The following is a 27,474-nucleotide window of genomic DNA, read 5'->3' on the forward strand; positions in this document are numbered from 1 at the left end:
AAAAAGCTGACTAAAACACTCAGCAAGGAGCCCAGGGGGAAAATCCTTCTCTTTTTCACCATTTCTCAATGGTCTGAGTAGCCAAACTCATGGACAATCATACTGGAATTTGCCCTTCTTTGGAGACACTCTCTATCACTGAGGACCCACCGTTTGCCCTGAACACATTCTGTGACTGTTATCCTCTTGGAACCAGTGAGACTATAATTCAAGTGATATCCAACTTCAAAACTAGGAAAAGAAAGTAAATTAAGCAACTACATCTCATCTCAAAAACTAGATCATATAACCTTTCTCAGAGAGAATTAAGCCCATCAGAAAATGATTTGAGTGATTAATATTGCTCATCTCCTAAGAAGCATGTATAACCAGTACCTTCCTTATGCATAGGAGAGAAGTTAGTTCATTACACACAGTGGGATGTATGTTAGAACTTAATATTCATATGGAATTCATTACACACAATGAGCTTTAAGATTTCATATTCCTGTGGAAGCCTATTTGAGAAGGGATGGTCCATGGCATATTTCTCAACTCAGTTCAAGTCCAGTCACATTGTTAAATTGGGGTTTAGAGAAATAATATGTCCAGTGCCACAAGACAGCAACAAACTCCCCCAAATTGACAGAGCCCGCAATATGAAACTATCCCAAATAGACACACTGCCTCTGTAGCATTTACCAGAGTAACCTTAAATTCCCAAATGTAGTCTTTATATGTCTTATATTAAAGACCAAATCAATTTAAGTCCCCAATTTTCCCTCCCTTAATTTCTTACCCTCGTACTACCCTCACCCAGGTGCCCAAAAGTTGGCAATTCAAATGTGTTGGGGGGTTTCAGGCAGGATCTGGCCTTCCTGCCACTCTGCTGTACAGGCTCTTACTTGAGAAAGAAAGTGTTCACACAGGGAGACTGGGAAGAATGTCACACACCCTACTGATCTGCCTCCCAATCATGTGCAACAAATGTCTTAATTAACCCTAATTAGAGAACTTCTTGATCTCCATTCTGAAATAAAGTTGCTTCGTTTCTATGTAAATATAAATCTTGAGGTATCTTGGAGGAAAACCTAGACATTCCTAAGAGAAAAGAGATATGGCTAGATTTACTGTGTACCATGTAGATAGATGTCATTTAGGTGATAGCTACCCATTAGTTCATTTATGACAGGAATCCTAACCAAAGAATTGGAAGAAAAGAAATGTAACATATAAATTGCCCACAATTACCCAGCTCAGTTTCAAACCCAGGTCTACCTGATTCCAGAATCATCCATTCTGGTATTTCATGATTTGTTTGATATTCATTTATAGCTGCAAGATTTCAAAGGAAATCCATGACCCATTCAAAAATATATATTGACTGAGCACTCTGTCCTGTGATGGACAGTAGGCAAGAATGCTACGGAGCCGGAGAACAAGATGATAGCTCTGCAGCTTTAATAAAGAAATCATTGCAAAGTGAACATGGCTTTGAGGCTAGTCGGTCTTCCCCGTAAGAAGGGATTGCCAATCTGAGCTGAAAGTGTGTGTGGGTGTCAGAGGCCTGAGGGTATTTACCAGGGACTTGCAGAACATAAAAGGGGTCATGAGCCCAGCGAGACCTCTGGAAAGTTCCCATGGCAAGTGAGAGCAGAACAGAAATAGGACAAGTTCTGCACAGAAAGAGTACAGATGTGGGGTGAGAGGCTAGAAGAGGGATAATAAAACATATAGCTGACAGGTGAAAAAGGATCCCATCTTGCAGGACCTTGAAAATCGTTTTTAGATTTTAGATTTTAGATTTTTAGATTGAAAGATGCTAGTTAGAACAGTGGTGTGACGGGATTCGTGGTTTAGCGAGTCAGAGGACACTATCGTAGACTACACCATCCAATGTAAGAACTACATGGGGCTTTAGACGACTTGAAATGTGACTGGTCCAAATTGACATGTCGACTATCTCCTTAATTTTTCATCATGATAACATGTTGCAATATTATTTTGGATACATTAGGTTAAATAAAATTATATTAAAATTAATTTATCATCTTGCTTTAAAAAATATTTGTACAAGAAAATTTACAACTGCAAATGTGGCTCACATTGTATTTCTATTGGATGGTGCTGGTGAGATAATAGATCTGAGACCATGAGAGAGGACACTAAGCTCAGCCAGGCTATAAAAGCACCTGAAATAACATAGAAGTGGGTGAGATGAAGGAAGGCAGGTGGATTTGAAACACCTGGTGGAGGCAGAATTGATCGGATGATGGTGTATGTGTTTCAGGACTCTTGGAAGAGAGAAGAGTGGTGGATATGGGTTAAAGATGATATCTTTCCCCAACAAGGAAGAGGGCCAGGTTCAGGAGAACTGTGATCAGTTTGGTAACTCTCTTTGTGAGTTTGAAGGGCCTATGGGATGTCTGAAAGTTCCAGGGAGTACTTGGATCTGTGGTTCTCCTGAGCCTATATCAATAACAATACTCTACACAATTTAAGTTTGTCATATGTCAGACATATTTATCTCATTTAATCCTTACATGTATTAGTTGATAATAGTATGCCCACATTGTTTTCCTTGATTTTTGTTGCTTTACAGCAGTGGTTCACAATCTTATCAAATTTAATGATTCCCTTTTCTTAGTATGTATTTTATAGTTTTCCTTTGATATAATATCAATACATAAAATTTCCAAAATTTCAATAAATACTTTTTTAAGATTTTGATCCATTGTACACAAATGGAGTACAACTTTCATTTCTCTGGTTGTACATGAAGTAGGGGCACATCATTTGCGTAATCATACATGTATATAGGGTAATGATGTTTGTCTCATTCTATTATTTTTCCTTACCCCCACACCCCTCATTTTCCTCTATACAATCCATCCTTCCTCCATTCTTGCCTCCCTCCCTCCCCCTGTTATGTATCATCAACCACTTATCAAAGAAATCATTCAGCCTTTGATTTTTTGGGGGATTGAGTTATTTCACTTAGCATGATATTCTCCAGCTCCATCCATTTACCTGCAAATGCCATAATTTTATTCTTCTCTATGAGTGAATAATATTCCATTGTGTATATATGTAAGAATGAAATGACAAGAAAGAAAATATTACCTATTTATTTAATAGTTAAATGGTCCTTATTGCAGCTAAAATTTAGAGTGACAATGTAATGAAAAAGTTAGGTGTTTGCATCTCTTCATGGATTACCATACATATGACAATTACATATTAGCACACCAATATATCGAATGGGAAGTACCACAAATAACGTTTGTCATAGTGATGTGATTTTCTAAAATGGTTAAAAAAATACTTGGAAAATTTCAAACAAAACAAATGAAAACATTTCGTCTGTTTACACAGTACATTCCCTCAAAAGAAATTTAGTCTGTAGTCAGTTCTCCTGTAATGCTTATTTTAAATTTTGTTCCAGTGCAATTGATACAGTAGGAAACACTTAGAGCATAACACAAGTACTTATGCATGGTTTTTTATTGATAAACTCTAGGGGAAGGCAGAAAACGCACTTAGCTGAAGGAGCCGCGTGGGAATAGAGCAACACACACACACACACACACACACACACACACAAACCCACTTCAGGATGTGCTGGCCACCTCATTTCAGCACTGGAGTTACATGCTGCACCTTGATGTACATGGTAGGTGGTGTTAAAACTTTCCATCCCATTTCAGATCACTCATCTCCACCCCTTCACAATAACTCACAAACTATAGCTCTGCCTGTTGCCCACTGCCACTACCAAACTAGGTCTTTTTCAAGCCAAGTGCTGTATTAATTCTAATACTTGTGTATTTCTTAACCATTTAATTCATGTAAAACTATACAGCCATTTTCACTGACATCCTCTCTTTTTCTGCATGTGCCACTGAGGAAGTTTCTGAGTGTTTCCCTAACCTTGTTTGCCTCATCAGCTGTATGGTGTTTACCACACAGTTTTACATAGCGCGGTGATTTTTTATTTTGAATACTCAGGTCTTCTTAGAGCAAAAATGACATATTAAAAATCTTTGCAGCTCCAATTTGTCTTTATAATCAGAGTGAAACTCTAGGTTTACAAAAATGTATGTGAAGTTTTCATTTCCACGAGTGTCTCGCCTAGAGGGGCTTCAAATTGTTCAAACCTCTTCTACACGTTGCTAGGATGCCAACATTCTAGAACTCTCTTTACCAAATGCCGTGGCGCCCTGCAATCCTGGCATCGACCAAAGAGACTCTGTAAATTCCCAAAATGCCCTGGTGGGGGATGATATTGACACATTTGAGAACCACCAGTTGGTCTGAAGCTGGAGGAAGTAGATAAAGATAAATAGAAATCAGTCAGAAGTGTTTGTTTCTCCTAAAAAGCTCATCTTTAATACAGAATCAAACATTCTGACTGCTATGCCTAAGAAAATGTCAGAAAGCATTTGATGATTTCTATAAGCATATCCTGAGTAGTTGCTGACACAAATATATCCAGTGTGTTAAGACTGTTACTCTTTAGTTTAAAATTAATGATGGCAGTCATTGCTTCGTTTCTACTATTTGCTACTGTGACTAAGATGATCAGGTTCAAGTCCATATAAAACAGACCCCAAGCTCACTACTGTTCTGTTACACCACTCTAGCCTCTCAGTCCAACCACTATGTTTAGTTAATTATAGTAACATGGAGGGTTTGTAAAACTTACCAACACACAATGTTTTACATACACAGATCTTCAAATGGGCTTCATGATAACTACATTTTAGATTTTTTAATAGATGCATAATAACAGATTTGTAATAATTACTTATTTTCATTCCCTCATAAACCTTACTGAATGTTCCAGGTTACTCTCTGCGCTCTCTGTGCATTTTTCCACTTGAATTTCTATTTTACCTGTTGAATGATGTGCAGTTGGATCTAATCTCAATTTATACAAGTCATGTGGGTTATTGTAATTGCAAATTTAAATCCAAATTACCTATGAAATATAAGTGCAAAAACAGAAGAAAGATTATATCTATGGCTGCTAAGTTAAGTGTGTTGGAAGGACCTTAATAGGGAAGAGGTATTATGAAAACAGACATTGAATTATGTGTGGAAAATTAGAAAAATATAATAAAAATAAAAAATGATTCTGCCCCCACAACTTGTTCTTAAATGTCTTTAAGTTCTCATTCCTCTTTAAATAAAGTGGAATTGAAATTTAGGCATTGTGTGTCGGTGGACTGTAATTAAGCTACCTCACTGCCAGACTGGTTCTCCCATCACTAATCCATCCTCAACTAATCATCCTCAAGACAGAGGGTGCACTATACGACCCCAAAAGATGGCAAACATATATGCATTTAAAAATTTTTAAGTTAAAATAAAAATCTTGAAATATTATGTGTCGATTTTTGTGATCTTTTTACTTTTTTAAATTAACCAACCATTAGTTCTCATTGCACTGTGAGGTGACTTTTACCAGGCATTCACTGCATTTCTAGAATTTGGGGCAGTAGAGCTAACCCACGACAACTAAAATTGGGATATTTACAAATAAGGCAAATTACACAGACATATATCACCTTTTGTTTTCCTTTGTGGCTTTGGGTACAGTATAAATGATTGTCAGAAATAAGAATAACTTATCTGTTCTATCTTCTGAACAAAGAACACAAAATGAGACAAAATCTAAGGAAAATTCCAAAATGAATACTTATTAACTGTTTTCTCCTCCAACCTTCTCTGTTTCCACATTAATCATCTTTTACAGGAGATGGATGGGAGAGATTAATAAGCTGCACCTTAACTTAAATTGAAAACATCACCACAGAAACCTTCCTTTCACATTCCTTAACCATGACTGAGATCTCAGAATTAAAATAACTATTTTGAGGCCAACCAGTAACTATAAACACCAATATAAACAAATCCTGCCCACTGAGGAAGGATGACAAGAATGAGCAGGAATGGTATTTTGGAAGGCTGATTTATTTCTTTCCAAATTTATGCCAGGAAAATCTCCCCCCGCCCTTCCTAGGCACACTGCATGCCATAAAACATTTTGGAATTAGACATGATTAGGATAATTGACATTAGGCCATCTGTTTACTTTCTATAAAGTTCCAGGAACAAATATTTTTGCTGATTCCTCAGTTAAATATGGTATGCAAAATCTTGAAGAGAGGGAGATCCTGAGAGGTGTGTGTGGGATGTCCCGGGAGCCCAGCCTTCCACCTCTCTCCAGTCTCCCTCCTGTCAGAATGCTGCTTGCTTCCAGATTCAGAGGACTCTGCAACTAGGGATGTGGTGACAAGTGGCAGGATTTGGATTTGGAGGAGAGGCGCTTTTTGTGATGTCCATAGTCATCAGTACTCCTTGAAAGAATGGTAAAAGCCATTGTCCTTGACATTCTCAGATGAGATCTCTTTTTACTAACCCTGGATACGTAGTGGGTTTTCTATTTAAAGTAGAAATATTGCTGCTTGTCTTTGTGGCCTCCCTTTTAAGCCAAGATTAGGAAGAGCATGGCAGTATGACACCTGAACCCCCTCGGCCCCTTCCCACCCCCATGGCAGGGAATCAGTAATCAAACTTGGTCCTCTTTTTCAAGAGACAGCATCAGGTAGTCAGTGGTCTGAGAGGCTCAGGAACCCCACTACACTGAGTCAAATCTGAGCTTTGCTACTTCCTTGGGGCACTTTGAGAAGCTCACGCTGGAACAAATAGTCCCAACACTTCAGTGACCTGGTGCCCCGCAGTCCTTTACTTACCCATGAGAGAGGCTCAGGATCAGCAGGTATCTCCCCTGGGAGAGATGATTTACAGCAGGGCTTGGTACACTGGGCCCTGTGGGCCGCATTAGGTCTGTTGCACTTTTTTTTTTTTTTTTTTTTTGGTACAATCAATGAGTTAGGAATGCTTTAAAATTTTTAAGTGACCACATTTTTAAATCATGATATCGATATCTAAATAATATTTTCATTTCCGCTCTGGGTCCCTCAAAGTCTCCTTCCTATTCGAAATTTTATATAGAGTCTGCTGCTCCTTAATTTAGTGACCTACACTTCATCTCCTTGATGGTTTTGCCATCTTCACAGGAAGCTTCCAGAGTCTCTTGGTTAGTGTAGAGTACATAGGGCAGCTGGCTGGAAGCACAGCACATCGTTTTTCCCTGTGTTCTGGTAGAAGGGACACACCAAACCCCCAGGGAGGATGGAAGTGAAGCCCAGCTGTTTTCCAGGAGGAAAAAAGAGGTGAGATGAATGTGCAGTTAGTGAGACTCTGGCGCTGCAGATCCCTCCACTTCTGTCCATCTCAGTGTCAACCCACATGAAGTGGGAATAAGAAAGGATTTCAAAGCCGGTTGAATGAGTTGTGTGAAGTGCTTAGAACAGGCCTGCAAGGTGCTCTATGGGAGTTCACTATTCTCTCTCTGCCCGCAGGCGAGGAATCTAGATATTCATCTGGACACCCACTCTTCCTCATTCCCATGTATTCCATCAATCATTGAATTGATCTTGGACCACCCAAAGTCCCTTAAATGTGCACTCTCTTTTCCAGCATGACACTGTTTTAAAATACAGATTTTACTATGACTCAAGTATGGTGAGGTCAACAGATCAGCAGATGACTGCCACTGGAAAGCTAGTTGGTTCTTCACAGACCCCAAGAGGAAGGGCATGCCCTTTGGTGGGAGTCACACAGAGACGCACCAGGGCTGGACAAGAGGGGGATGGAGGGGAAACATGGACAAAAATTTATATTGTGTTTTTTTTGTGGGAAGAAAAGAGCAAGACTAGAATTGGCTGCTTTGAATCATCTCAGCGGGCTCTGCTGTTGAGGGGCTGCCTCTACTAGTCTGGCTTTGAGACCTAGAGGTGACTATTGCAGGGGAACAGTGGTCTGCTAAAGGTGGCCGTTGGGGGGTCTGCTTGTAGGCCACGGTTTGCTATCTCTAGGAATTGGTTAACTCTGGCAGGGGTGGTTCCTCCAGGGTCAGCGAAGCCTCATGGGATGTGAGCATACAGCATCAGAGTACAGCGTAAAGAACTAGTAAGACACACGGCTACCTCTCCACTGGAGTGCTTGCCGTGCCTTCTAACTGCTGTTCTCCCTCGCAGCTTGTGAGTAAGCTTCTCCACAGGCAGAGTGACCTTTGATAGGTCTACATTTGACTGTGTCACCAACCAGCTTGGAGCTATGCAAATGTTTCCCAATGCCCTTAGGAGAAAGATCAAAGTCCTTCACTGGCAGCAGGGTTTGAGCAAGTCCGGCAGGTTCCACTTCCGCTCTGCTCTTGCCTTCACTGTCCTGGCAACTCAGTGTCTGCTCTGTCCCTTGTTCTTACACCAGTTGGGCTTTGCCCCTGCCTTGTTTTCCGCCTGGGAGGCTCTTCCCGCTCTGCCTTCTCCCCTCCTCTCTCTTTAACACCTGCTTCAGATTTCAGTCAGATTCCCTTGCTCAGCAAAACTTGCAGGTTCTCCACATTATGTGATGCTTGGGTGGACAGGGGTAAAACTGAAAAATACCTACCTCTGAGATCTGGCTATTGTGAGTTCAAATCCCACTCCATCATTTCTCCCTGATCAACTTTGAATAAGTTATTGAATTTTCCTAAAATTCATTTTTCCCCTCCCTTAGCATAGGGATAACATTAGGAACATTATATTGAGTCTGTTGTTAGAATTAAATAAGATAATACATATTTAATGCTTAACAGTTTCTAAGACTTAAATGTTTGACATTATTAATCTTTCTTATTAAGTCTCAGAATTATTTGCAACCTGAAACTTTAGGAAGCTACTAGCAATTAGTCAGGATCAAATTGAGAACATTTTCACCTCTCTGATTAGGAGAATAGCTTAATTATTATCAATCACTTCAGAAGGTTAATATAAGCTAATTAATAATTTAGGTACTGTTATAGAAATGGCATTTGCTCACCGTGCAGACCAAGTTTTTCTGCTTATTTACAAAGGCACATACTATGATCTTTTTTATTGACTGAGAGTTCTGTATATGGGTAACATGGTACAGAGGAAATAATTAACAATTAATGGAAACAAATCTAAGGGCATGATTATTAACTTGTCCTTTCTCTCCCTTTCTGCAGATGAAATTGCATTTTGATTCCTGAATTCTTTCTAATAAAGTCTCACTTTTTCAGAGGGAATTTGAGGAGTGACAGAACTGCCCCGTACTTTAGTGGTTGTGGTGGTGACAGATTGCATGCTTTTGTTCACATGTATAGAGCTGTACCCTAAAGAGGTGAAGTTTACTTTTTATACAAGTTATACCAACATTTTTAAAAAGAAAAAAAAAAAAAGATTAGATTGCTAATTCTGTTTTCTCTCAAGTTTAGGAAATTTTAGCGGTGAAATTTTATTTTGCATTAGTGAAGAGATCAAGAATAATACATTTGGACATTCACAAGACCATGATCCAATGATGACTTTAAGTTTAAAAATTAATTACGGGGCAATCCAAGATGGCGGACTAGAGGGTGACTGCATCTCCAGTCGCTCCAGAACCCAGGATTGAAGAAGGGGAGGCAATGAGAGACTCGGACTAAAATAGAGCCACGGGTGAGTCTCCCCCATTGGGTAAAGCTCAGCCTGGGCGGCAGGCCCGGATAGAGGTGGCTTATCAGAGCAGGGCAGGGCAGCTAGAGTCTTCTCCAGGCAGCCCTGCGCACTCTGGCGGTGGGCCCCTCCCACACAGCCAGCTTCTCGGAGCAGGCCCCCCAGTGATAGCCTTTCTGATTAGAACCAGCTCCAAGTCCCGGAGCCAGCGCGGCATGCTCTGGCCTGCAAGCACCTTCAGGGACCAGGACAGGGCAACCAGGGACTTCCCCAAGCAGCCCGGCCCCCTCCGGCGGGAGGCACCTTTCAAGGCTAGCTTCTCAGAGCAGACCACCCAGTGAGAGCCTTTCTACACAGAGCCAGCTACAAGTCCCCGAGCCAATGGAGAGCTTTGACTCATAAGTAGCCTCTGGGATCAGGGCAGGGCAGCCAGAGACTTTTCCAGGCGGCCCTGCCCCCTCTGGCCGCAGGCTCTTTCCACGGGGTGATCCAAGATGGCGGACTAGAGGGTGATTGCATCTCCAGTTGCTCCAGAACCCAGGACTCAAGAAGGGGAGGCATTGAGAGACTTGGACTAACAGAGAGCCACGGGGTGAGTCTCCACCACCGGGTGAAGCTCGGCCTGGGCGACAGGCCCGGATAGGAGCGGCTTATCAGAGCAGGGCAGGGCAGTTAGAGTCTTCCCCAGGTAGCCTTGCACACTCCGGCGGTGGGCTCCTCCCACACGGCCAGTTGCGCGATGTAGGCCCCCCAGTGAAAGCCTTTCTGCACACAGCCAGCTCCAAGCCCTGGAACCAGTAGGGGGCTAAGGGCAGCTTTCTTCAGAAGCACTGCATTATCAAGTTCCTCCAAGACTTCAGGCTACTGAAGGCTGGGAGGTGATACACTGGAAATCTACAGGGACACTATAAGCCAATAGAGGAAATCTGCAATATCTCAGGGTCCCACTGACATCTGACCAATATGAGAAAACAAGGGAATAAAATGTCCCAAACAAACCTAGATACGACATCAATAAAACCCAATGACAGCACAGCAGAAGAAATGTCAGAAAGTGAGTTCAGAATGTACATAATTCAAACAATCAGGGAAGCAAATGAGGAGATGAAAGAGCAAATGCAGGCATTGAAGGAGGAGATGAAAGAGCAAATGCAGGCATTAAATGATCGCACCAATCAACAGTTAAAAGAGCAAATACGGGAAGCAAGAGATCATTTCAATAAAGAGTTAGAGATACTGAAAAAAAACCAAACAGAAATCCTTGAAATGAAGGAAACAATAAACCAAGTTAAAAACTCCATAGAAAGCATAACCAATAGGATAGAACACATGGAAGACAGAATCTCAGACATTGAAGAAAAAATATTTAATCTTGAAAACAAAGTGGGCCAAACAGAGAAGATAGTAAGAAATCATGAACAGAATCTACAAGAATTATGGGATATCATGAAAAGACCAAATTTAAGAATTATTGGGATTGAAGAAGGTTTAGAGAAACAAACCAAAGGAATGAACAATCTATTCAATGAAATAATATCAGAAAATTTCCCAAATCTGAAGAACGAAATGGAAAACCAAGTACAAGAGGCTTATAGGACTCCAAATATACAAAATTACTACAGACCCACACCAAGGCACATTATCATGAAAATACGTAACATACAAAATAAAGACAGAATTTTAAAGGCCACGAGAGAAAAGAATCAAATTACATTCAGGGGGAAACCAATAAAAATATCAGCAGATTTTTCAATCCAGACCCTAAAAGCTAGAAGGGCCTAGAACAACATTTACCAAGCCCTGAAAGAAAACAGATGCCAACCAAGAATCTTATACCCAGCAAAACTTACTTTCAGATTTGATGACAATAACAAAAGCTTCCATGATAAACAAAAGCTAAAGGAATTTACAAAAAGAAAGCCGGCATTACAGAACATTCTCAGCAAAATATTCCATGAGGAAGAGATGAAGAACGATTCAAATCAGCAACGGGAGGAACTAGCCTAAAGGAATAGCCAAATAAAGGAGAAACCAAATCATGTCAAAAACAAAAATGAGTCAATGACTGGGAATACAAATCATATCACAATAATAACCCTGAATGTTAATGGCCTGAACTCATCAATCAAAAGACATAGATTGCCATATTGGATTAAAAAGAAAGATCCAACAATATGCTGCCTGCAAGAGACTCATCTCATAGAAAGAGATACCCACAGACTAAAGGTGAAAGGATGGGAAAAAGCATACCATGCACATGGACACAGCAAAAAGCTGGAGTATCCATCCTCATTTCCAATAATGTGGACTTCAAGCCAAAACTAGTCAGAAGGGATAAAGAAGGACATTACATACTGCTTAAGGGAAGCATAAATCAGCAAGACATAACAATCATAAATATCTTTGCCTGGAACGTTGGCTCATCCATGCACATCAAACAAATCCTTCTCAATTCCAGAAATCAAATAGACCACAACACAATAATACTAGGCGATTTTAACACACCTCTCTCACCACTGGATAGATCTTCCAAACAAAAATTGAATAAAGAAACAATAGATCTCAATAACACAATCAACAATTTAGACTTAACCAACATATATAGAATATACCATCCAACAAAGAACGAATACACTTTCTTCTCAGCAGCACATGGATCCTTCTCTAAAATAGACCATATTTTATGCCACAAAGCTACTGTTAGCAAATACAAGAAGATAGAGATACTACCTTGTACTCTATCAGATCAAAATGGATTGAAATTAGAAATAAATGACAGAATAAAAAACAGAAACTTCTCCAATACCTGGAGATTAAATAATACACTATTATATGATGAATGGATAACAGAAGACATCAGGAGGGAAATAAAAAAATTCTTAGAAGTAAATGAGAACAAAGACACATCATATCAAAATCTCTGGGACACTATGAAAGCAGTACTTAGAGGAAGATTTATTTCATGGGGCGCATTCAACAAAAGAAGTAGAAATCAACAAATGACTTAACACTACAGCTCAAAGTCCTAGAAAAAGAAGAGCAGACCAACACCAAAAGTAGTAGAAGACAGGAAATAGTTAAAATCAGAGCCGAAATCAACGAAATTGAAACAAAAGAAACAATCGGAAAAATTAACAAAATAAATAGTTGGTTCTTTGAAAAAATAAACAAAATTGATAAACCCTTAGCCACACTAACAAAGAGAAAGAGGGAGAAAACTCAAATTACTAAAATTCGGAATGAACTAGGAAATATCACAACAGACACGAGTGAAATACAAAACATAATGAGAAGCTATTTTGAAAATCTATACTCCAACAAAACAGACAACCTCGAAGACATCAACAAGTTTCTAGAGACATATGAATTACCTAAACTGAACCAGGAGGACATACACAAGTTAAATAAATCAATTTCAACTAATGAAACAGAAGAGGTCATCAAAAGCCTACCAACAAAGAAAAGTCCAGGACCAGATGGGTTCTCAGCCGAGTTCTACAAAACCTTTAAAGAAGAGCTCATTCCAATACTCCTCAAACTATTCCATGAAATAGAAGAGGAGGGAACCCTCCCAAACTCATTCTATGAAGCCAATATCACCCTGATACCTAAACCAGACAGAGATACATCGAGGAAAGAAAATTTCAGACCAATACCCTTAATGAACATCGACGCAAAAATTCTCAACAAAATTTTAGCAAATCGCATACAAAAATATATTAAAAAGATAGTGCACCACGATCAAGTGGGTTTTATCCCAGGGATGCAAGTTTGGTTCAACATCCGGAAATCAATAAATGTCATTCACCATATTATCAGACTTAAAGTCAAGAATCACATGATTATTTCAATAGATGTAGAAAAAGCATTCGATAAAATACAGCATCCCTTCATGCTCAAAACACTAGAAAAAATTGGGGTAGTGGGAATATTCCTTAACATTATAAAGACCATCTACGCTAAGCCCATGGCCAATATCATTCTAAATGGTGAAAAACTGAAAGCATTTCCCCTAAAAACTGGAACAAGGCAGGGATGCCCTCTTTCACCACTTCTATTCAACATCGTCCTTGAGACTCTAGCCAGAGCAATTAGACAAACCAAAGGAATTAAAGGGATACGAATTAGAAAAGAAGAACTCAAACTATCCCTGTTTGCTGATGACATGATTATATATTTAGAGGAACCTGGAAATTCCACCAGAAAACTTTTAGAACTCATAAGTGAATTCAGTAAAGTAGCAGGTTACAAGATCAATGCTCATAAATCCAATGCATTTTTATACATAAGTGATGAATCTTCAGAAAGAGAAATTAGGAAAACTACCCCATTCACAATAACATCAAAAAAAATAAAATACTTGGGAATCAATCTCACAAAAGAGGTGAAAGACCTCTACAATGAGAACTACAGAACACTAAAGAAAGAAATTAAAGAAAACTTTAGAAGATGGAAAGATCTCCCATGTTCTTGGATAGGCAGTATTAATATTGTCAAAATGGCCATACTGCCTAAAGTGCTATACAGATTCAATGCAATTCCAATTAAAATCCCAATGATGTACCTTACAGAAAGAGAGCAAGCAATTATGAAATTCATCTGGAAGAATAAAAAACCCAGAATAGCTAAAGCAATCCTCAGTAGAAAGAGCGAAGCAGGGGGTATTGCAATACCAGATCTTCAACTCTACTACAAAGCAATAGTAACAAAAACGGCATGGTATTTGTACCAAAATAGACAGGTAGATCAATGGTACAGAATAGAGGACATGGACACAAATCAAAAGAAATACAATTTTCTCATATTAGACAAAGAAGCCAAAAATATGCAATGGAGAAAAGATAGCCCCTTCAACAAATGGTGCTGGGAAAACCGGAAAACCACATGCAACAGAATGAAATTAAACCCCTATCTCTCACCCTGCACAAAACTCAACTCAAAATGGTCAAGGACCTCGGAATCAGATCAGAGACCCTGCATCTTATAGAAGAAAAAGTAGGTCCAAACCCTCAACTTGTTGGTTTAGGATCAGACTTCCTTAATAGGACTCCCATAGCACACGAAATAAAAGCAAGAATCAACAACTGGGATAGATTCAAACTATAAAGCTTTCTCTCAGCAAAGGAAACTCTCAGTAATGTGAAGAGAGTGCCTACAGAGTGGGAGAATATCTTTGCCACTCATACTTCAGATAGAGCGATAATTTCCAGAATGTATAAAAAACTCAAAAAACTCTACACCAAGAATACAAATAATCCAATCAACAAATGGGCTAAGGAAATGAACAGACATTTCACAGAAGAAGATGTACGAGCAATCAACAGATATATGAAAAAATGTTCAACATCTCTAGTAATAAGAGAAATGCAAATCAAAACTACCCTAAGATTTCATCTCACCCCAATTAGAATGGCGATTATCAAGAACACAAGCAACAATAGGTGTTGGCGAGGATGTGGGGGAAAAAGGTACACTCATACATTGCTGGTGGGGTTGCAATTTAGTGTAGCCACTCTGGAAAGCAGTATGGAGATTCCTCAGAAAGTTTGTAATGGAACCACCATTTGACCCAGCTATCCCACTCCTTGGCCTATACCCAAAGGACTTAAAATCAGCATACTACAGAGATACAGCCACATCAATGTTCATTGCTGCTCAATTCACCATAGCCAGATTGTGGAACCAACCTAGATGCCCTTCAGTTGATGAATGGATAAGGAAACTGTGGCATATATATACAATGGAATATTACTCCACCATGAAGAATGATAAAATTATGGCATTTGCAGGCAAATGGATGAAACTGCAGAATATCATGCTAAGTGAGATAAGCCAATCTCAAAAAACTAAAGGATGAATGATCTCGCTGATAAGCGGATGAGGACATATAATGGGGGGTGGGAGGTGTTAGCGTTTAGGGTTAGGTTTAGGTTTAGGGATAAGGAGGGTGGTAAGAATGGAGGAAAGAAGGACTGTATAGAGGGAAAAGAGGGGTGGGAGGGGTGAGGGGGAAGGGAAAAAAATAATGAATCCAACATCATTGCCCTATGTACATGTATGATTACACAAATGGTATGCCTTGACTCCATGTACAAATAGAGAAACAACATGTATCCCACTTGTATACAATAATAAAAAAAAATAAAAAGAAAAAAAAATTAATTACAAAATTGTTAGTTACACTTAAGCACACATTGCCCTTGCCTTGGAGGTAGAGTACAGCATGCCAGAGCGGGGTAAGAAATGGTATCCAAAAAGGAACTTCCAGAGACTGCAGTTTCACCTAAATGCACTGTTTTACAGATATTTTTTTTTTGTTAAAAAATGGCAAGTGTGCCCTTCCATGGTCTAATTGCTGCAATATTATGATCGAGTATGAAAGTGCAAATTGGGCTATCACATCACAGGAGCGTGCAAGCTTTCAACACCAAAATGACTTACAGCCTGCTAATTAAATATTGCTGCAAATGAGATTTCATTCTTATTTTTATGGGTACAAAGTGATTTGTTGTATTTGCTCAGCTCACATCCCTGGTGAATGCAGACAGTGATGCCTTCTGTGGTGACATAAGGCTCTTTGGGAAGTACGAGGCATCAAGTAAACCAGAGGTGCAAAAATCCCAAAGCCCCAAATCCCCAAACAGAACAAAACAAATGCTGAGAGAAGGTGGCCACTACCCAAGGCAGGTGCTGCCATTACTATTTCTAACCCTGTCCTTATCCCATTGGGGAAATCTTGCCTCTGACCAGCATGAGTTCTTTTGCTAGTTAAAAAAAAAAAATAATATTTTAGTGGAAAACCATCCATTCTGCTTTTTTTTCCCTTTGGAGTGACCTGCTTTTGAACTACTGATTGGTTATATTTTGCATTTATTAAGCTCTTTTGAATCCTTTACTATTTTTGTTTTAAATATTGTACTAGATACTTGGAAGTCAGGAAACTATTCCCAGCACATTTTCTTATTTCTGTGTCCTTTGGATTTTTCACATTAACTAGGTCAACCTAGTTCAGATCATCAGAATTACTTGAAAAAAAATCTTTCTATCCAACTCAATCATTAGTACTTCTTTTAACTCCTCTATAAGAATACTCTATAATTGATGCTAACTAGCAACATGGTAATATTATGTATAAAATTCCTGCCACAAACTGGAAAAACCTATGGGGGGAAACAACAAATAGTGAACAGATTAAGTACTTTCCTTCATTATTTGTTCTAATTAGTTATATATGACATCAGAATGCATTTTGATTCATTGATTCTGATGTCATATATAATTAATTAAAACAAATAAAATAAAAATTAAGGGTCTGAAGGCACTTACACATTTATCCAGTTATTCAAAATATTTCTTTAGGACTTATCATATGCCAAGTAATGTTTTCAACCCTGGTGCTATAGCAGTAAACAGGATGGATGAAGTACTGGCTTTTCCTTATGAAATGTCTAACTGAGCAAGTATAACAGACAAGGAAAGAATAAACATGGCAGGTCCAGAGAGCAAAGTGAAATAGAAAAGCACAACTAACGATGTGCTTTTTAGGCAGAAGGCCTTTCTGGGGAAGTGATGTTTGACAAGACACCTGACCACAAGAGTGACCACATAAAGATGGGAAGAGCGTTGAGGCAAACAATGCGAGCCTGAAGGGTCTGGGGTAAGAATGAACTTGGCACGGTCCAGGAGCAGAAAGCATGCAGGGTGAGTGATGGTTCCATGTGGGAGGTGCATTAATCAGTTTTGAGTTACTATAACAAAGTACTTGAGGCAGGCTTCTTAAGAAGAAAGAGATTTACTTAGCTCCTACTTTAGGCAGTTCAAAGTGTTTGAGATTGGGAGGCCCCATTAGTTCAGTCTCTGGTGAGTCAGGTGGTTTGTGTTGCATTGTGGTGGGAGCGCGTGTGAGAACTAATCTCATCCTGAACCCAGAATTAGAGAGAGGAGCCAGGCTGACTCCTCTTTATAATCACACACTCTCTAGAAGTACCTTAATCTCCTCAGAGGGCAATGCCCTATGTGACCTACCTCCATCTGGCCTCACCCCCCAAGTGGTCCACACTGTTTTCCAGTACTGCCACCCAGGGAACCAAGCCTCCAAAATATGAGTCTTCGGAAGGACACTTAAACTTTATGCAAACCATCACAGGAAGTGGGTGGAACCAGCTTAGCTGAGAGGTGGGCAGCCGCTGGGCCACTTGCAGCAATGTAGGCTGAGTGAGGAAAGTCAGATTCATTTTTGGGAAGTGGAAAACATTTGGAGTACTTTTAGCAGGACAAGGATAACCTTTTTAAAAAGTTTGTATTTGAAAATAATTTCAAACTTAAAAGAAAATTTAGGTAAAAAGTTTATCTTCATATCCATTACTCAGATTCACTTCTTATTAGCATTTGGCCCAATGAGCATCATCATCTACAACCTTTAAAACTTTTTTTAACCTCTACTATTTGTGAGTAAGTTGCATACAGCATGGCTTAATCTCTAAACATATCAGTCTGTGTTTTCTAATAAAATGGCTATTTCTGAAGGTGAGGGTTAATTTCATGTGTCAACTTGACTTGGTCACAGAATGTCCATATATTTGTTTAAATACATGTTTAAATATGTTTCTATGAGAGTGTTTTTGGGTGAGATAAGCATTTAAATCAATAGACTGAATGAAGGAGATTATCTTTCCTATAGATGGTGAGCCTCATCCAATGAGTTGAAAATATGAATGGCATGAAAAGCCTGGTCCTCATAAGTAGAAGGGAATTCTTCCCGGTTGAAGGTTTTGAACTGAGAGATCACCTTTTGTCTGGTTGATGGACTCAAACTGAAGCATCTGCTCTTCCTGGGTCACAAGACTGCCAGTCTTTGGGCTGAAACTCACTGTTGGCTCTGCTGGGTCTCCACCATGCTGACTTACCCTGCAGATCTCGGGCCTTGGCAACCTTCATAATCACACAAGCCAGCTCTTTATCCCTTTCTGCATGTATGTGCATCCCACTGGTTCTGTTTCTCCTGGGAACTTTGAGTAACTACGGACCAATCATTAACATAAGTAAAATTGAGCATTAATATAGTACTTTTATCCAATCTACATTCTGTATTTCAATTTTAACAATGAAATCAATAATGCCTTTGATAACATTTGTTTCTCTTCTGGTGCAGGATCTAGTCTATAATCACATATAGCATTTAATTTTCATGTCTCTTGCTATTCTTTCATCTGGAACAATCTCTCAGCCTTCTGTCTTGTTTTTATAACTATTCCTGGTCTTGAAGCATGCAGTATCCTCCCTCATGTCCCCACCCTTGCTGTGACCCCTTCCTAACAGAATGATCCACATTTGGGGTTTGTCAAACCTTTCCTCTTGATTAGGTTCGGGTTATGCATTCTGGGGAGAAATAACATGGTGCAGATGTTGGTCCTTCTCAGGGACCCCCTTAGAGGCACACGATGTCTGTCCGCCCCTCATCTGCCATATTGATTTTGAACACCACTCATGGCATTCTCAGCTTTGTGCACCATTTAGTCACTACTAAAAAGTTTTCTCCTTGCTACTGATAAATAACTTGCAAATATCCTAGTTCTTGGCAAAATTGACTCTGGGGTTTAGGACATGTTAATGACCCTTGCCTAACTGAATGTTTACTAGAGGTTTGCAGCTGATTTTCCATCAATGTTCCTGCCACATTGACAGCATTCTGCTGTAAACAAGTCTTCCCTGGCCCCCATTCTTTATTTCATTATTTAATATTGGTAGGAATGTGTGGGTTTGTATTTTTAACTGTTTATGATTAATTACTTCCCTTAATTATTTTATTTCTCAAATTATCACAGTAGGAGATCCTTTACACTGTTTCCTGTGTCCTTGTGACAGGTTCCCACCATTTTTGGGTGGGGGAGGTATTTCCTTAATTTTTTACATAAAGGGGTGTTTCCATGTCTTAGTGTACTTCCTGAACCACAGAACTGGAAACAACCATCTGCTGAGAGTCCTGATGACTTTCAGTGGGGCCTGATGTCAGAAGTCAAGGTCGAAGTGATAGGTGTGTTCATTTTGTCACTGAGCATGTTTCACTTTTGGGTTCTTTTAACAAAGAGAGCCGGAAAACATGGTGTGTGCGTGTCCTTAACCACGTGTGTGTTAGATGCAAACATAACCACAAACAGACTGAGAAATCACGACTCCATGTCAATACCTCAGTTCCAGTCCAACCTGTCAAGATGTATTAGTCAGGGTTCTCTAGAGGAACAGAACCAGCAAGAGGCATGATTATAAAAAGGAGATTTATAAATTGACCTACACAGCCAGAAGCTGGATAATCCACAGGCCGTCTGCAGGCTGCAGAGCTGGAGAGCTGGAGGAACCGGTATCTGTGCAGTCCAAGATGCTGAAGCCTCAGGACAAGAGGGATCAAAGATGCCACCCCAGGATGCTCCCCAAGTCTAAGACCTAAGGCTCTGGAAACCCCCTGGACAATCACTGGCAGAGTCAGTTTTGGAAGAGTGAAGGAGAGAGAGTCTGATATCCTCAGGCAATTGCAGCAGCAATCAAGAACCCATTCAAGAAGATTTGAGCTTGCATCTGCTAATGCTTCTTGTTCTTTCAACTTTTATTCCATCCAGGCCTCCAACCCATTGGATGCTGCTGCCTACGCTTAGGGGAGGGTCTCCACTTCAGTTCGCTATCCCACATGCCAATCATTCCAAGACATACCCTCATTGACCACCCAGAAACCTCTTAATCTTGGGGCATCTCTTAATCCAATCAAACTGACAATTCAAATTAACCATTACATAGGACTTTTTCTTGCTCTCAGTGAGATAAATAGGATGTCTAAATCTCCTTCTGGCTGCTCTACAGACAGCACACTGTCAGGTGGGCGAGTACGGGAGCAGAGACACCCCTTCTCAGCCATTACAGCGCTTTGGGGAAGAAACAATGGTGACTTGGGAGGACGGCATTGTGAGAAATGATCATAGGCCTAGTTGTAAAATCTAGATGGCAAGGACAGGCCATGTCGTGTGAGAAAAGAGTAAAAACCTTAAATTATGCCTAGAGATTGAATGTGAGCTACAGGTCCAATTCAACTGGCAGAATTTTCAGTGGGGCTGATCTGACACTTTCAAAGAACAGGAAAATAACTTTCTTCAGAGGACTCCCTGCCGGATGTGGAGTGAGCACATGTTTGCAATGAGCAATGAAGTCCTTACAAACCTAGAGCCTATCATTAGGAAAATCTCTTTAAAGTCAAACATTTAAAAACTTCCTTCAGGCACCTTGGGTAAGTATTTAGGACACGGAAATCATAGAGGGAAGACAGTGTGGCCCAGGGAAATATGCAAATGTCTCACTATGAGCAAGTCCTGGGGAATGAGGATGAAAACCAGACTGCTTTCCAAGCATTTCTCCATTTTAAAGAACTCACTGACATCAGCACTGTTCAATGCACAGTTCAAGAAATGACCAAAAAAAAAAAAAAAAAAAAAAATCAGAAATTGCAAGCCCAAGGACTGGGGAGATAGCTCAGTTGGTAAAGTGCTTGACTTGCAAGCACAGGGCCCTGGGTTCGATCCCCAGCACCGCAAAAAAAAAAAAAAAAAAAAAAAAAGAAAGAAAAGAAATTGCAAGCCCCCTGTTAGAGCAGCTGGGTGCTGTGCCATCACAGGAAGAGACGGACTGACATCCTCCAAGAGCTGACCACTTTCATTTTGCTTCCGGCCATGCTAATAAACAGGTACTTTCTATACAAAGTCATCCTTGCCTCCTTTATGATGTGTTCAGCTTTTGTTTTCTGCTTTTATTTCTATGGATCATCTGAAGCATTTTAATGTTTCTGACTGTCCCCTGCTGGGATTATTTGTGTTACTTTTGTATAACATGGGTATTTACTCTCAGATTTCCTCCTTCACTCCCAACCACACCCTCACACCTTCCCACGTCCCCACACAATATCAAAACAAACACTAGCTTCCAGAAGGCAGATCTCAACTCTTACTCTCTTGCTTGACCTTATTGCTTGTTTCCTGTTTTGCTTTGGAGTGGGAATGTTTCAAGTCACATAAAGAAAAATGATCGATAATTTATCTAGTGATTCATTTGATCCTCTAAGCAGTTGTGGAACTGTCAGATCCATGTTTGTTTTCTGATGCAGACCTACCTACACACCTTGATCTGCTTCATTTACTCTATCCGTTGTTCCCATGAACGAATTCTTGCAGCAATATCTAGATATATGCTAGACACAAGCTTATCTATACATCCACCTGATTTCCTGTAGCGAGTCCACCAAAGAAATTCAGCTATCCAAGTTTCCTAAGTCCTAATGGACAGTTCCAATGGATGATGACACCGTAGGGATAGCTTCCTGTCTCTCTTTCTAGGGCTGCCATGCTCTGTACCTAGTGCAAAATCCCCATGGTCTATCTAAAAACTCTGAGCAGCATGGAACTTCCTTATCTTGAGCACTCAACAGCTCATGGAAACAGTACTTCCTGCATTACACAAATAGGAAACATGGTAAATATGATTTATTTAAGACGTTTCACACAGTAGTTTGTGCATCCCTATGTCCCCAGACAGTCTGCATGGCTTCAGATCTCTGTTCATTGAAGCATTCAGGTCTGAGATGCTCTCACCAAGAAAATGCAAAGGAAGGATCTTTAGGGGAGGAACAGATTCTGATGTGCCCACCTTCAGTCTCTTGAGAAGCTGATTGGGGGTTGTGATATGAAGAGGAAGTCAAGGCAAAGGAAACAACACAGAACTTGCAGCCAATTGTTTTAAAATTGCAAAGTCTGTGGGAATATGATTTCTTACTCCTTTTCCCATTATAGCTTTGTTCCCTGCCTACTTCCCTCATCCCCCTCCCCATGGGATGAAATGTTTAAAACTTTAGGAGGCGAGAGATTTTAACATGCATTCTAAGGGAGTGCTATTAAACAGATCAAAATTTGAACCTCCAGACCCCAAATATCATACATATGTGGGAATAATAAATAAGGATCTTACATTGGGGGAAGGGGACTGTGATTTGCATATGGATTGGCTTTTTTCTTAATATTACATTCAATTTCCTGGTAGCAGTTGTGAGAGAGGTGTTACCTGGAATTCTGCCAAATCAGTCTTAGGCAATTTGTGACAATGACTTTAGGTCATAGTCCCAAACTGTTGGCAGGTGTTCTGGGCTTACCCTTACTGAGGAAGCCCCAGTTAATCCAGTTTGGTCCAATTCTTTTCAGTTTAGTTCCTGAAGATCCTTTTACATACTCCTGAACCAGAGAAATTAGCTAGCAGAAGCTCACGCTTAAATCCCTCTCGTGCATTAATTCTAAGAGCTGTGGGACTTTTTTGAGAGCTCTTCACATGTCCCCTTTTCAGTGCATTGGTAAAAATAAAGGGAAGGTGGTGTAGAGCAGCTTATTGTCAGGAGCTACCTGACCTGGATGTAGTATCTCTATGTTCTTCTGCTTGGACTGATAAAACACAATACCAAACACTGGGTGGCTTAAATGACAGACACTTATTTCTCATAGTCCTGGATGCTGAGAGTTCAAGATTAAGAAGCCCCTGCATTCAATTCCTGATGAGGACCCTCTTCCTGACTTGTAGAGTACCATCCGCCTCTGAGATCAGCAGCATAAAAGCCCTGATCTGTCTTCCTTGTCATTTAAGGGCACTAATCCTTTCATTAGGACCCACCCTCATAACCTAATTATCTCCCAAAGTTCTCATCTCCAAATACCATCACATTGGAGGTTAGGGCTTTGCCATGTGATTTTTGGGGGGTCTGGGAGCAGGGGACACACTTCAGCTTACAGCACTACACAAATTCTGGAAGAAACCTCATTAAGGGTTTGATAAAATAATTTTAAAAGAATTATCTGCCATCCGGGAAGGTAAACACCCTAAACAATTATACTTGCAAGAAGTTCAAGAGCAATAGAACATTCCATTGCTCTTATCTGAGAAGGTGGCTGGAATTCCCCAGGATCCAGGCTATTCATTCAAAGCTCAATGGCAAAAGATGTTTTTTTTTCACTGAAACTGTGACTATCTTTGGGGATGGTTCAGCCTATGAGACAGGTGTAAGAGCTGTGTCTGCCCTTGTTTCAGGAGTGGGGACCCAGGAGAAGGGATACTTATCCCTGGGGACACTGGCTCTTCCTCCGGACACTGGCTCTTCCTCCTGCTCGGCTGCATGTTCTCTGACGGTCTCAGTGCATCACCCTTTAGAGCTCGGGCTGCCTTCCTAGTACAACACTGGCTCCCACTTCTATCTTCCTTCTTACTCGCAGATGAATGCACCCTCCAAGCTCCAACAAGACCCTGGCCATCACTCTCTGTAGTGGTGATCAAGAACATCAAATATCATCTCAAAAAGATACTGCTTACCCAATACTCCTGATATTCCTGGGGTCTTCATATGGTAATATCCCAGCACTTTAAATTGTTATTACAGCCGAGCCCCACTTCAAATTCTGAGTTATTTTCCTCCTATCACTAAATAAACACTGAGTTGCCTCTTCACTCCAATCCAGCTTTATCAGGGTGCCCACCTTCTTCCATGCCGTTACCACCGCATATGATGAGATCATCTGTCTTGTTGTGCTTGCCCATCTTTCATGATCAACTGCTATCTTAAACCAAAGCTGACATTTCTGTATAGGGGTTTGTGTCCCTATATAGTGACATGGTGGTCATGTATTGGGAAGAAATAAGGAAGTTATATATCTTTTCAAAATATTTTTATTCTTATTAATATCCACATAATGTCACCAGCTCATTTCTCTGGGGTCCTCTGCTCAGAGGACTGTTGAACTTAACTGATCACACATGAAAGAATAGTTATGGCAAGTCTCACAAAACCTCCCCCAAGAATGTGAAATGACCTAGAAATGTGCAGGAGTCTTTCCCTTGTCCGATATTATTGGAACAGCAGAAATTCATGCTCCGTGTTCTTTTCTGTCCTACTCTATGACCAGGTTCCATAATTTTTCACACAAGAGAATGTCTTTTTCTTCTATTAAAAAAATTCATGGATCTGAGGAAAATGTTGACTGAGAAAATATTGCAATAACTGAAAGCTATGATAAATTCAATAAGGTTTTCAAATGCATTTGGATTTTATCAGTGGCAAGATCATCCAGATACATTTGAAAAATGATAAGCACACATGAGTAAGATATTATTCAGGCTACAGGCAAAGATTGAAATGCACAGTAGCACTTGATAAATATTTGTTGAAGACATTATCTTTATTACTCTAGCATATCTGTCCTGTTCAAACAAAATATTTACCATTAATTTGAAAAATAATAAGATTCACAAAACATGTAAATCACTCAAAAACATTCTGAAATTCACTTTTTTTATCTTTAGATCTAGTTGAACGTTTTTCTGATGACCTGAAGTATAATTGCATGGCCTCAAATGAGCCCTGGAATATTTAACAAAAGGTCCCATGATTGGGAAACTTTGCTTTCTACAAGTTGTGCATCGTGAGGAAGTGGAGCCCAGATAGTGGTCCTTGAACTTTCTCTTCACCCTGAAATCCTTCATTCAAGGTCAGTGTTGCTCAGATGCCCCACATATAAGCCACATCCTAGTGGGAGGCACTCGTTAAGGACATGGTCCCTGCTCTCTTCTGGTGTTCTCTGAAGGACATCAGTGATCCTGGGGCTGCTGGGAGCACAATTTGAAACACACTGACCACAGCACTAGGACTTGGGCTGTTCTCAGTTCCGCTAAACCCTGGCTCAGTGATCATTTATGAATTGATTTCCCAGTTCTCAGTTTCCTCACCTGATAAGTGAGGAATTGAAACTGTGTCTCTCCAGACCTGTTCTAAGTCCTCGACTCCCTCACCTGAGCTTATACTTTGGCTTTCTGATTGTTTCCATCCCCTAAGAGGCTGAGCTTCCCCTCAAAGCAGGACTTTTCCCTTGTGAGATGCAGTCACTGTGTTCCTAGGGGGCCAGGGCTGAGGTGGGGGTCACCCGGGGGCTGCACATGGTCACACTGCTCTGTGGTTGCCTCAGGAGGAAGTGACTGAGAAGGAGCCTAGAGCCTGAGACTCTGCTTTGTGGAAGCCAGAAGTCATGCTGGAGCCCTGGGTAAAGGAAGGGGCCACTTGACGAGCTCCCTTCAAGATCATGACCAGGGAACCAACAGCTGAGAGCTTCTGTCTCACCTGGTGGTGGCCTTGAGTTCCTCAGTCCTCTCCTGCCCTCCCCTGAATTCCTCCTACATTCCAATCTTTTCCTGTCTGAGGAGCCGGATTCTCACTTGTAATGATAATAATAATTTTAATGTATTCCATGTGCCAATCATTACTCCAAGACTGTTCACATGGGCTAACATTATAAAACTCACTGCTACTTTCGTCTTCACTTGACAGATAAAGAAACTGAGAGCTACAAAGGTTAAGTCGGTCCCCTAAAGGTACAATATTAGGTATTGTAACTCTTATTTGTAAGGCTTAGGAATGAATTAACTCAAATGGTGATTGGATACTGAAGTCGAATCAGACAAAACATGAAATTCTGGTATAACTGGATCTGGATATGTAATAGGTACACAAAATATGTCAGGTATTATTAGTCCCCAGTTGATAAGAAACATACTGGGCTGAAACCTTTGGCCTCTATTTGTAAGGCTTATGCTGTGATTACCTGCATAGGTAGGGTTGACAAGGTCAGTTAAGCAAAACCAGCTGTCCATCAAAATGCTTCGTGTATGATGTCGTTGATGGAGATATATTATTTCAGAACTTTATGCCTGAATTTGTCTCTCTGAGGCCACATACACTGAGCAATAAAGAAGAGGTCAGAGCTAGTAATAGAATTGGATTCTGTATTGCAAGTAGTCTTCAACATATTCCCCTGAAGAGAAGGAGGGAAAAGATTCCTGAAAACTCCTGATTATCATAACCCGTCCTGCACTCTGGGGAAAAATGAACTGTCTGGGTTCCAATAGATCCCCTTTACATCTGTCAACAAAACTACTTTAGAAATCCTTTTTATGCTCCTGTAGAACACAATGTATTCTATAGCAGCAGCTCTGAGCAGTTTATTTCAAAACTTGCTGTAAGATTATTTTATACAAAACTGACTTTTCTTCCAGGCTTTCATGAAGGGGGAAAACACTTCTTTAAATAACCATATTATTATTGCTCTTTTCATTAATAGAAATAACAAGAACACCACGCAATAAAATATTTTTCACGTATTCTCTTGTTGATATTCCTGACAACCATCTGAAGAAAGTACAGCAAATTAGAAAACTTACTTTGTTTTCTTGACATATTCAAGGTATTAAATCTTCACTTAGGGCTTTTGTGTGTGTGTGTGTGTGTGTGTGTGTGTGTGTGTGTGTGTGTAATGTTGGGACCCTTCATGACGTTTTACTACTTCCTTCTATTTTTGGACACTTGGCCTTTGAATCTCCTCCTGTCCTCTCCCCACCCACTGTCACCACCTTAATTGAAGCTTCCAATGCTTGCTATTTCATGTCTTACAACAGCCTCCAATAGGTCTTTGACTCAGGTCAAAACAGATTGTCACTCATTGCTGTCAAAATCCTGTTCAGTCTTCAAAGGTTCAGATCAACTTCTAAGAAGCTCATCAAATTCCTCCATCAGAATTAATGCTCTTGTCACTCAATCTCATTGCCTTTTATTTAAAGCTCTTTTCATGTTAATATACAGTACGTGTTGCATTCATAATACCTGTGAATATACCTGTCTGCTTACCCAGAGGAAAGCCCTTTGAAGGCAGAAGTCCTGATTTCACCAGGTGTGCAGTTGCTCTTCTCTTAGTCTAAGCTTTCCACTCAGTAATATTGCACCATTGAAAGGATTAAAAGTGTCATGCCAATAAAGTACTCTCAAACAGTTCATTACATTTTTAGGATCAGCTACTCTTATTGTATAATGCCA

The sequence above is a fragment of the Sciurus carolinensis genome, chromosome 7, assembly GCF_902686445.1.
Source record: "Sciurus carolinensis chromosome 7, mSciCar1.2, whole genome shotgun sequence".
Taxonomy (NCBI): domain Eukaryota; kingdom Metazoa; phylum Chordata; class Mammalia; order Rodentia; family Sciuridae; genus Sciurus; species Sciurus carolinensis.